Here is a 12650-nt window from a genome sequence, read left to right on the forward strand (position 1 = left end):
TTGTGCTGTCCACACATGGAAGGCCACCTTTTTGAGGTGGCCAACCAGTAATTTTGCTTGACCCCTTTGACCCTTGGTCAGCCGGCCATGGGAGGTGGTCGGCCGACCACCTAAACCCCCAAAACCTGGCCGGCCATGAACCCCACACCTTGTTCCTTCCAGCTGTGACCTCTTTTTTCCCCTAGATCCTGTATCCGAGGGGGACCCTTTTGGGGGGGGGAAATTTGAATTCATTTTCCCCCCATTTTCCTCCATTCTTTGGTCTATATAACCAGCCCCTCAGCTACATTTTGAGGGGTTACAAATCTTTGCTTAAGAACTTTGCATCAAATCTCCCTCTCTCTCTACTCCAAGCCTCAAAACCACCTTGCTCCTACACCATTTCTACACCAACCCATAGCATAACACCACCATCCTCCATTCCAACCTTTTGAAGATGATTTCCAGAGGTTGAGAGCTCACAAACCTGGTCCAAAGGCTGCTGAAGTTTGGTTCTTCAAGGGTAAACAAACTTTTCCCCTAAACTAGTCTCTTCTTGCTTCACTTGTAAGCCTTACTTGTAAGCATTTTTGGGCTTCAGCCTAAACTAGAAATAGTCTTATTTTGAGCTAATATTCATGTTTGATTAAGGGTTCTTCTAAGATTGAGGCCATCTGCTATCCCTTTCCCTTTTATCTCTCTTTTGGCCCTTTTCTTGCATAATATGTTAGCCCTGTTTGTAAGCATTTCTGGGCTCCAAGCCAAACTGGAAAATGCCTTATTTTGAGCCCCTCTTCAACTTTGTAGAAGGGCTTCTCACTGTTCGAGGCCAGAAGCTATCACTTGCTTCTTTAACTCTCTTTTAGGCCTTATTTTTGCATAGTATTTTAGGCCTATTTTTGAGTTGTTTTGGACTTTTCCATAAACTGTAAAATAGCTTTTTTTGAGCCCCTCTTCAATATTGTTGAAGGGCTCTCCTCTGTTTGAGGCCTCCTGCTATCACTTGCTCTTTTATCTCTCTTTTAGGCCTTTTCTTGCATGATAGTTTGGCCTTATTTGTGATTATTTTCGTGGCTTGATGTAAACTGTAAAGTGCCTTGTTTTGAGCCCCTCTTAAACTTTTTTGAAGGGCTCTTTTCCATTTGGGGCCAGCTGCTGTCCCTTTATGTTTAACCTCTCTTTTAGGGCCTCTTTTGCATGATAGGTTAGCCTTATTTGTGTTCATTTTTGAGGCTTGTTATAAACTGGAAATATGCATGTTTTGGGACTGTCTTGCATCTGTCTTCATTCTTCATGATAAAATAATGCATGTTTTATATAGCTATAGGCCAATGCGTATGCCTAGTTTTGCGTTTCGGGGCCATTCCATGCATCGGGTGCCATGTTTCCATGTTTCGGGATCATTTTGCATCACATTTCAGTGCTGAAACTTGCATGTTTGTATGCCATATTTCGTGCCTTGCCATGCCTTGTTAGAGTGGCAATTGTTGCCTTAAGCTCGGTCCTCGATTTGCGTGCATGCGTGCACGTATTTTGAGAGTCTCATTTTTATCTCATGGCTACTGATGTGAGTGTGGCTGAGGTCCACTCATGTTGGTGTAAGTCCATTATGCATTGTGTATGACATTTCGATTCATAGCATTGCGTATGCTAGGTTGTATGTTAGAGCATCGTGTATACCGTGTTACCTCATGCATCGTGTATGCCATTTCATAGCATTGTGCATGCTAGGTTGTATATTAGTTCCATTCATGTATGTCATGCATATTGCACTGTGTTTGGGATAGGAGTTAGCCCGAGCATGGGAAACGAGGGACGTTTCGTACTTCGAGTGACGGAACGTGTCTCAATTCCCGGTCACCGACACTCCAGATTATCCATGATGGAGTTTAGGTCTTGTTGTGTTTATATGTGCATTCATTTCATATTGAGTCGTGCAATTCGACTCCTCGGCCATCATGCATCGATATACGTGATTGGTGGCACGAGGATTGAGGACTACACTCCTTGAAGAGTAGTCATGCATACATATGTGAAAATACTTTGCTATGCCCCTTTGTTGCTCTATGTTGTAGTAAATCAGAAATCGGTAGCCTTCCGGAGCTTGACACGCATTCCAAGAACAATTGCAAACAGAGGCAAACCGGGGCATCGCGAGGGATTCTCCGCACAAGGCAATCCGAGCATGAATCATTCATCATCCGGAGCAGATTTGAGGCAGTCCCTGGCTTGCATGCCAATTTATTGCTTTCCTATTTTAATTTGTTAATTAATTAGGGTTTTTGTACATATTTGGACTGTAATTATTCATTTGGGACTGTATATTATTTATTCGGACCGTCTGCGCGAGGGCACAACTGTAAGAAGTGTGCGTGTGTGCGATGTATGTCTTCCAACCCTACGTCTTTCTCCCTTTTATTTACCCGCTTATGATGGTTAGATTAGGGCATGTTTCAATTAGCATACAGTATGATAGAATGTTTGCATTCATTCATCTGTTTTGCATGCACTGGGCTCGGCACATCATACTAACTGCATTGTATTTTCAATTTCAAGCTAAATACATGTTAGCTGTAGCATTTCATATGCCATGTCTAGAATAGCCGAGCCTGCTATAGTTGCAGTTTTGCATGTGTTGCATTAGGCATTTCTGTATAATTAGGATCATGCATGGATTTCTAATTAGCTTCTGTTTTGGCTTGGAGTACTGTAGACACCCCATTTTTGACCGTCCTCAAGACTTGGACGTCACCGTTTGAACACCTGGTGATCATCCATGTTTGTGTTCGTTTGGAGTTCCCGGAGGTCTCGGCTACGCGCCTTGCCTCAGGATCTCCAAACTCGACTGTTTAGTGTCTGGTTTTACACTAAACACTTGTGTTTTGCCTTTGAGAGGCAGGGTAGGGCTTGTAGACCATCCCCACCCATCACCGGCCGTGGCTTGAGGCCATCGGCTGTGTTTTGTGGCCACCGGCCAAATATTTGGCCGACCGGCACTATAGATGGCAGGTCGGCTATCTTTTTTTTGGTCAATTGCATTTTGAGCAGTCGACTACTGTTCATCTGCTTTTGCAGATATTTTAATACAGCTGGCTTGCATTTTGTTCCCCTCCATACACGTGTATGGAGGGATGGCTTCCTTGTTAGCTTCTTGAGTAAGCTTTACAAGATTGGCTTCTATAAGAGGAGCCCTCCTCTCTTGGCTTTGGGGTTAGACAAAAAAGGGTTAAAAAAGTTGTGTGGGAGCTCTGGTTTTAGGTTTAGGGTTTCATACATATCCTATCTCTATATCTCTCTCTTGTGTGTGTATAAGTGTGTTTGTGTCTTACTATTGCACACAAACACATAGTGTTACACCGTTTCTTGGTTCTTGAAGGGCCAGAGGTTTGTTCTTGAAGCTTTGGAGCTGTTTTGAGCTCAAGGAAGGGGCTGGTCCACCATTTGTGAAGAAGGTCAACAAGGGTAACAATCTTCCCCCTTTTTACACCATTCTTGCATACTATTTTTGCCTATCTTAGAACTATTTTTGAGCTTAGTGTATAATATAAAAAATTTCTATTTTTTGGCCCTCTAAATAGTTTGTTTAGAGTGTTTTGTGGTTTGAGGTTGTTTGACCCCTCTTAAGCCTTGTAAGGCTCCATTTTGTGCCATTTTGTGTGAGCTCTGAGACCGTGGTGTTTGGGCCTCCTCACCACTGAAATCTTGAGGGATTTCAGAGGTGCGGATGGTGCCTTGAGGTCCCAAGAAGGAGAGGGCCACCCCGTCTCCTTGTTGTCCTTCAAAAGGACCATTTTTGGCCTCTTGAGGGAGCACCTAGCTTAGGCTCTTGTTGACCATGCCTTAGCTAATTTTTGTGCTTATTATGTCATAGCATGCCTCTTTTTTTAGTTGGTTTTGGTACACCATGCTTGCTTAGCATACATGCCTTGTAATGCCACTTTGTTGCCTTAACATGCCTTAGGTTGTAAACCATTATTCTAGCATGTTTTACGCCTAGCTTTGTGAAGCTTTTGTGCTTATTTCGCCATGTTTAAGGTCTGTCCATAGTTGTTTGGGTCGACTTTGGCATGCTTAGTATAGGCCCTTTGCGTTTTTGGTGTGTTGGCCTTAAGTGTGTGAATGTATAGCATGCATCATTGCCTTAATTTAGTGGGTTGGGACCATTTGCCATGTTATTTCAGTCCCTTTAACATGCTTGTATGCTTGTCTTGGATGCCTCTTTGAAGCTTTGAAAGCCCCTCTTGCATGCTCCATGTTTTGGTCATTGTGCATGCTTTTGAATTTGAGCCACTTAGATGCCATCTAGGTGTCCCTTGGGTGTTGTCTAGGCCTGTCTTAGACTTGTTTTAAGTCCTCTTAGCCTTGTGAGGCTCGGTGGACTTAGTCTCGGTTTAAGCCTCTTGGCTTGTCTTGGGTTTTTGGCTTTGTTTGCATGCCTTGTTTATCTTGTTTAAATTGGCTTAGCTCCTTTTGTAACATGATTTTCAATGCTTACCTTGCATGCCATTAGTCCATGTTATGCCTCTTTTAAGTGTGCTTGAGAGTTGACTTTTTGTGCTTGAGTGTTAGCCCTTTAACATGTGCATGTGTGTATGTGTGTTTAGTCCTCATTTCATAGCACTTGTGGCCACTGTTTTGGCCCTAATTAGAGCTGCCTAAATCATGCTTAAGTCCATCCTTTGCTTGCTTGCATGCTTACCTTCCATGTTTGTTTGCATGCTTGCATGTACATCTTGCATTCCCATGTCGCATCCTTAGCTTGTATGCCTAGGTTGCATTGCATCTAGCATGCATGTCTTGTTCCTTGATCTAGTGATAGGAATTGGGCTTTGGTTTGTTGGTTTGCATTGCATTTAACATCAAAATGTGCACACTTGGTCCCTTGGGCCATCACGCATGGAAATGCGCGCTTGATGGTAAGAGAACCAAGGACCATGTCCCTTTGAGTCATACACATGATAAGGGATAGGATTGGTGCATACATTGCTTGAAATGCATTGCCATGCCAAGTATTGCCCTCTGCTGCTGTCAAAACAGCTTCTGCAGGAACTTTTGTCCGATCGGCCACCAATGTCGGCCGATTAACCAAAGTTGTGGCCGGTGACCATTCTGCATGGCCGGTGGTGTTCTCCTTCAGCCGGTGGTGTTTCCCAGCATCCACAGAGTGAACCCTGAGGCTTTGGCAGTCATCGGAGGATTAAAGCAGGGAAAACAGAGGCATCTTGTGCATGGTGGCGGATTTCCGAGCAAAACCGAGCGCGCACTGTATTGGGCCTTCATCCCGAGACTGTTTATTGCTTAATTAGATTAATTAATTTGCTCAATTAATTTAGTTGGTCTGTAATAATTAATTAGCTAGGATAGTTAATTCATTATTCGAACTGTATTATTCTTTCGGTCCCTCCGGGCGAGGGCGAATTTGTAATAAGTGTGGGTGCGTGTGTGCGCATGTCTTCCAATCCCCACTTCTTTCTTCCCTTTTATTTACCTGCTTATGAAGGTAGATTAGGGCATGTTTAAATTAGCATACCTTATGCTATGCATGCGTGCATCCATACATTTGTCTTCTATGCACCGGGCTTGGTACATCATGCTAACTGCATTTGTACTTCAATTCCAAATTGAATACGTGCATCAATTGATTGCATTTCACATGCCATGTTTAGGTTCGTCGAGCCTACTCTAAATTGCATCCTGTATGGGTTGCATTAGTCAATTTGACATGAACTAGGACCATGCATGTTGGCTAACTAGTTTATTTGTTTTGGCACGGAGTACGATGTAAGTATTTTCATGCTTTAGCATATCGCACGCGTGTGAATGCTATCATGACAGCATGCTTACCATGTGGCTAGATGCTTACGTGATAAACTGTTTGAATGCCTGTGGGTGAAGGTTGGATTGTCTGAGTTGGAAAAAACTCGTTGAAATTCGTATTTTAGCTTACTTGCGAGTAGCAAATTTCAAAGTGTTTTTTTTCAAGACAAACGGATATGCAATGCTTATTTCCAAATTAGGCAATCTAGTCTATACTTGTTTGCTGTGCACATAACATAGTAGTTCTAGGCTAATAACTGGAATAAGAACACATAACGTTTTCAAAAACAGATATCACGGTTAGTAGAGGCCGATCTTTGGATCGGGCGAGAGGGGGTGCTCATAGCTGACCTTCCCCAATCGTACCCAAGTTCCCGAGCCGAGGCAACTTTGGTGATGACGGACATGTGGCCTTTGGCACCGAGTCAGGGTTTCCTAAATTCCCCCAAAATAAAATATTTAGGTGGCGACTCTGTATCTGGAAAAGCAATCTATGTTTAACACTTCTTTTCAAAAATCTGTTTCTCAAAACGATTTGCCGGATTTGGACTCTTTGGTTCAGATTAAGGACCGTGACACAAATCGAGTCCGAACTGTAGCGAGGGCCCCCACGCGGGGACGTCTACAGTTTCTGGCAACTCTGCTGGGGAGTTTAGAGAGCTTGACTCAAACTCATGATATCCTGTTTTGATTTCATTTATGTGTTTCTTTGCATTGCATGTGCATTGGTGCGCCTAGGAACACAGTGTTTGCCATCTGCCATTCCTGAACGGTTTGCTGGAGGCTTGTCTTGTCAAGGCATGATCATAAGGCTGACCGGTTGTGGGCTCTGACAGTATGGTAACACAAACCCCGGTTTTACCGGGGCACCCTTTTCGACCATTCGACCTAGTGCATATTCGGATCCATAGTGACCATTCCAAGCTAGGACAGGTTGCTTACCCGATGTTAGGTTGTTTGAAAACTGCTGCGTGCATAGTGAAACCCTAGCTCCTGACAAAATAGGACAGGGAAACCCTACCCCTCTATAGGGGTGTTTTGGCTCTCACTTATCTGCTATGTGCTTTAGAGTGTATCTCTACAGGAATGTACATATCAGTTTGCAAGATTGAGTATCAGGCCCGAGGGCACCAGTATCAGTGTTGCTGAGAAATCAGTTACCCGCGGGTATCAAGTTCAGTTTTGGGGACAGTGATTCTGGGGAACAGTGATCAGTAGTAGATTGCAGTTGTTCGGCTACACCTGTGATTGATCTGTTTGGGTTGAAATGCTGTTTGTTTTTCCTTTCAGTTCAGAGTGTCCAGAGAATTGATACAGAATAGCTAGTGTTCCCCCTTGCTGAGGCAGGACTTATGATGACGCAGAATTCAGAAGAGATTGTGGTTATGACAGCTACGCTAGATCAAGGGATCACCCTGCAGGATGAAACCAATGTTGATGTATCGCATCCGCCCAGGTCGCCTGTCGCGCACCCGATCTGGACTCCCCAGTTGTATCAGGCTCACGAGCCCACTACATTCGAGCTGATGGGAATGATTGGTGACCTCCAGAGATCCGTGGCAGATCTGGCCTATGGAATGTCGGCTTCACCGCCAGTGGCACCGTATGCCGGGAATTTCATACCACAGGAGCCCTCGCTACTGGGGCGGATTATGATAGAGCTCAGCCAGCCAGAGATGGCTTCCAGCTACAGCTACGACGTGTCAGCAACAACCGGGGTTCGCTCTGACGTAGCAACCCAAACCCTTGACCAGGCTGAGGCCAGAGGCAAGAACAAAATGAAGGCAGATGCCGATCCTATTGAACAACTGCTGCGGGCAGTCGAGGCTTTGAAAGTCAGAGGGATGAACAAGTAACAGATATCCGCAGTTGTGGCAAAAACTGTGGAGGATGCTTTCCCTACTCCACTTGAGGGTAGTTCAAGTCAGTCAGAAAATCGGGATAGGCCCCGTCATGCCAGAACAGTTCCTCTTATTCCCAACCCTGCACATGGGAAAGATCAGAAAGCTAAGGCAGTGTCTGCCGACCCTTTTGCTAGTGCATCTAGTAAGAATGCTCAGACTTCAAAATACCTGCCCCGAGGGCGCAGGACCTTTCATGCTCTCTACATGCCTCTGTCTAAGGCACTTCAGATCCTTGCCGAAAGGGGGCACCTCAAACCCCTTGAACCTCGGCCTCTCCCAAAGAATCTCCCTCTCACACATGATGTTGCTTTGTACTGCGCATATCACCAACAGACCGGTCACGCCACCGATAACTGTTTCCGCCTTCGCCATGAAGTGCAGGATCTGATTGATAACGAGGTCATTCTTCCACTTACCTCGGCGAAGTCTGTTACCACCGAGCTATTGGACTTTGAGGACACTGTGACTATGTGATCAGGGGTTAGACCACCTGCGGGCGGCGCTCCGTGTATTTCAGATGTGGCGTCTGGCACGCACTTTTTTGAGCATTTGTAAATGCAGTTGTGTAGCTTCTGGCCTGGGTTCCGAGTCAGTTCTCTGTTTTGCTTTTGAGTCTGCCTCTTTGCTTTGAGCCAGTCTTTTTGTTTTTGGGTCTGTCTTGTGGTACCGAGTCAGTCCCGTTGTATAGGATGTCGAGTGATTCCGGGGTTGTTGCCTCGAACACCGTTTTTTGTATTTAACTTTTTTGCTTTCTTTTTGAGTCTGTTTCTGCCGAGGGGCCAGTTATGCCAACAAATCTGAATGAAATAGCTGTGGCTATCTCACTTTCATGCTTACTTTCAGTGTGAGTTAGTTGTGCTAGAGGATTTGAATGGGCTGACAGTACATTTCGCCTGCTCTCCTGCGCGCCAAACTCATTGCATTGACCTATGTTTTTCAAAACCTCTTTAACATTGCGGTGAAAATGAAGGGGAAGGAATTCCTCCGGTTTTGCAAAAATTTGATCAATTGAGAGAAGGAGAGGCATGCTAAGTCTTTTAATGAATGAAACCATGCTTGTTAGCGTGAGTACTGAGAAGGACCCTGGCTTGATCCAGATTGGTTCCACACTATCTTTGGCGCGAACAATTTGTCGCTTTCTTAAAAACTTTCAAAAACAAATGTTTTACGCGGCCCTGTGAAGACCTGTGTGGGATCGCTCTTGAGATTGTGCAGCCTAGGATCGCTCTCAGCCTCAAGATTCGACCTGTTTGTTTTGAACCTCGAACTCATTCGGAACATTCAACGGTCAACTGTCGGAGGAGGCCCGTGTGGCCAGTTTTGAAGCAGCCCTCGAACAAGAGGCACCAAAGCCGAATAAAAAAGATTAGGTCTCACCAGAAGAAGCTCGCGGAGCAACCATGATGGATTCTTCTGCAAATCATTGCAACGGCCGTTCTCCTAGATAAAGAGAGGCTTCAACTCCGAAAATCATATGGCATGGACTTGTTGTACTTTTACCTTTTGAGAGGCTCGCTGGGCCGAAAACTCGAAAGGGCGACCCAAGCAAAAGTTAGAGCAAGAGAAAAACGCAAGAAAAAAAGCAAAAAGCAAAAAATGCAAAAGAAAGAAAAAAAGAGAAGAAATAAAATCAAAAAAACAAGAAAAAAAGAAAAAAAAAGAAAAAGAAAAAAATGAAAAGAAGCTCGCAATGTCGAAAACCCGCATTGGGCACCTTGGCAAAAGTTAGAGCCTGAAAAGTGAAGGTTAAAATACCCGAGTGTACCTTAACCGGAACTACGTAAGGCTTGATTCCCATGTTTGGGATACGTAGGCAACTTCATCCTGAAGTCCAGCCCTCAACGCTTTCATAGCGCCTCAGTCCATGTAATGGTTTTGATTATTCTTGCCCTCCCCGAATCCGATAGTTCGTTTGTGACAACCGGATACCTAGGCAACTTCGTCCTGAAGTCCAGCCCCCAACACCTTCAAGGTGACTGTGTCCATATATTGGTTTTGACCATCTTCATCTTCTCTGTATCCAATAAAGTTCGGTTGTGATCATCACTGGTAAGGACTGTTTACAATATGCTGCGGCATCATCCAGACAAGGGGTAACTTTCCGTTGCCATGAGTCACCATTCAAACCAGGGGCAACTTTCCGTTGCCGTGCAGCGTCCTTCAAACAAGGGGCAATTTTCCATTGCCTCCGATCCGAGGTTGCGCATCTCAAAAGTAAGCTCCGCGCTCATTGGGCGGCGACCGTTTGCCAAAAATAGTTTTTGAAAATTTTTACTAAGGTTGACTATTTTCTTGAAAACTATTTCATCTTTCCAAAACTTAGACCATTTTGGACCCAAAAAGGAAAATTTTCAGTGCTCATAGCCTGACTTGCATGATTTTGAATCAAAAATCGAACAAGTGTGTTAATCTAACTCTCATTTTGGTCAAAACTGTTTTAGGAAGAAAACAAAAAAAATGGTCATAATGATGAACTAGGGGCACGGTTAAGTCAGGCTTCCTGTTTTTCCCCCATCGCCAACATACTTGCCAAGAAGAGCACAACTCAAGCTGTCATTAAAAGGCTGAAAGCTCTCAACATTCCTCCAAGCGACGAGGTATAGAACCAAGTGTGAAGCACGAATCCGAAGGGATCAAGGTACTCTGTTCCCTTACCTGGGGCATCGACCAGGCGCCATCGGAAGAAACAGCCGTGAGCTAACCGTGTCGGGCGTGAACCCACAACTTCCTATTCATCCATTAAAAAATCCCGGGGGGGGGGGGGATGAAAAAAATGAGAGAATAAAGAATAGAGAGGTGTAAGTTGAGAGAAAAAGTGAGCAAAAGGGTTGTGAGAGAAAAACCGAGCCTGAGTGCCAAGCGATGTGAGAATCACAAATGAGAAAAGGGTGGGAAATAACACCCGGAGAAACTGGCTCCTCGTGATCTGAGAAGTCTCTCGTTTATATAACGCGTCTGTGTCGTGTCTTTTGTTTTGTTTACCTTAACTCTTGCTTTGAGTCGGTTCCGAGCGTGTCTCGTTATGTTTAGGCTGTTTACCTTTTGTTTTTCATTATTGAGTCTTTTTCACTGTGTTCAGTCGTAGGCTCAATACCTGGTTGAAAACCCTTTTTCTTAAATCGTTTTGTGCTCAGAGTGCTGTGCCATTCTCCACATTTCTGTAAAACAGGTTTGGTTCTTTTGTAAAAACCGCAGGGGTTCAACCCGGGTCACTCGGAAACAGTGAACATGTGGGTTCCAACTTCAGCCGATCCCACCTTTGTATTCCATCTTTTCAGATATAAACTGTTTTCACCGTGTACAGAATGAACTAAAAATACTGTGTTATGGGTTATGAAGTTCAGAATGAGCAGAGTTCAGAATGAGCAGTGTTCAGAATTAGTTGTGAGCTGTGTGGGCTGTATGCAGATTAAACCAAGCACTGTGTTACGAGCAGAGTGTTCAAAATGGGCAATGGTTTGTTTGAGTTGTTTTGCTGTTGGTCGGTCGGCCAAATATTGTGCCGATGGAAATTGTATGATGGCTGATGGACGGCCGGTGATGCATTTTGATGGCCGGTGGACATCCGGTGGTCTACTACGGTGATTTTAGAGCCTCCTACACCCTTGTTTGATTTATGTGTGGGGTCCAGGGCCTTTAGTGCTCAAAACAGTGCAAAACAGTGCATTTTTGATGCTCAACCGGCCTCCGTTTTGACCTCGAGTCGTGTCTTCTGTGCGTGGCTATCGAATTCGTGCAAGGTGTATCCTTTCCGTATCCTTTTGGCTTTTACGAAACTCAAAAGTTGCCCCATGTGCATCACATGTCAATCGCACTGTTTTATGCACTCGCGTCGTCTTAACGCATCGCGCTATTTTGCGCATCTCATTGCAAGTTTGCATTCAAATTCATTTTACTTGCGTAGACCGCATGTTTTGCTTGCGTAGACCGCATGTTTGCAATCAATTTCATTACTTGCGTAGACCGCATGTTTGTTCAAATTCATTACTTGCGTAGACCGCACGTTTGTAATCAATTTCATTACTTGCGTAGACCGCATGTTTTGCTTGCGTAGACCGCATGTTTGCAATCAATTTCATTACTTGTGTAGACCGCATGTTTTGCTTGTGTAGACCACATGTTTGCAATCAATTTCATTACTTGCGTAGACCGCATGTTTGTTCAAATTCATTACTTGCGTAGACCGCATGTTTTGCTTGCGTAGACCGCATGTTTGTTCAAATTCATTATTTGTGTAGACCGCATGTTTTGCTTGCGTAGACCGCATGTTTGTTCAAATTCATTACTTACGTAGACCGCATGTTCTGCTTGCGTAGACTGCATGCTTGAAACCAATTTCATTACTTGCGTAGACCGCATGCTTATGATCAATTTCGTTGCCTGTGCAGACCGCGTGCTCCACTTACATGTCTGTGCCTTCACAGCATTGTTATGTTTCCCACTTGCTTTGCGTTGTCACGCATTTTCAAATACATTAATACGCATGTTGTTAATCACATTGTACCTGTTAAGTTTGTTTTCTTTGCAGGCACGATATGTATGTACGGTTCATTTAAGGCTGGTGCAGCCAGACGAGCCGCACAGGTATTGTATATACACGGTCTAGGAGACCTTAAATCCTTGGAAGGTGCAAAACCTTTGGCGCATTGATGTGCTCAGTTCGTTCGCATTGCCATGCATGTCTTAAGCTGCACGTTGTTGTGCATTTCAAGTTTACTTGCATTGTTATGCATTTCTTGTGCAATATACACGGTCTAGGAGACCTTAAATCCTTGGAAGGTGCAAGACCTTTGACGGTCTAGGAGACCTTAAATCTTCGGAAGGTGCAAGACCTTTAGTGCATTAATGTGCACGGTCCATTTACATTGTCATGTATCTTAAAAGCCACGTGTTGTCGCGCATTCCATGCAACATGCATTTCATACATCATTTGCATCTCAAAAAACAAAC

The sequence above is a fragment of the Camellia sinensis genome, chromosome 3 (assembly GCF_055761805.1).
Source record: "Camellia sinensis isolate YWXY chromosome 3, ASM5576180v1, whole genome shotgun sequence".
Classification (NCBI taxonomy): Eukaryota; Viridiplantae; Streptophyta; class Magnoliopsida; order Ericales; family Theaceae; genus Camellia; species Camellia sinensis.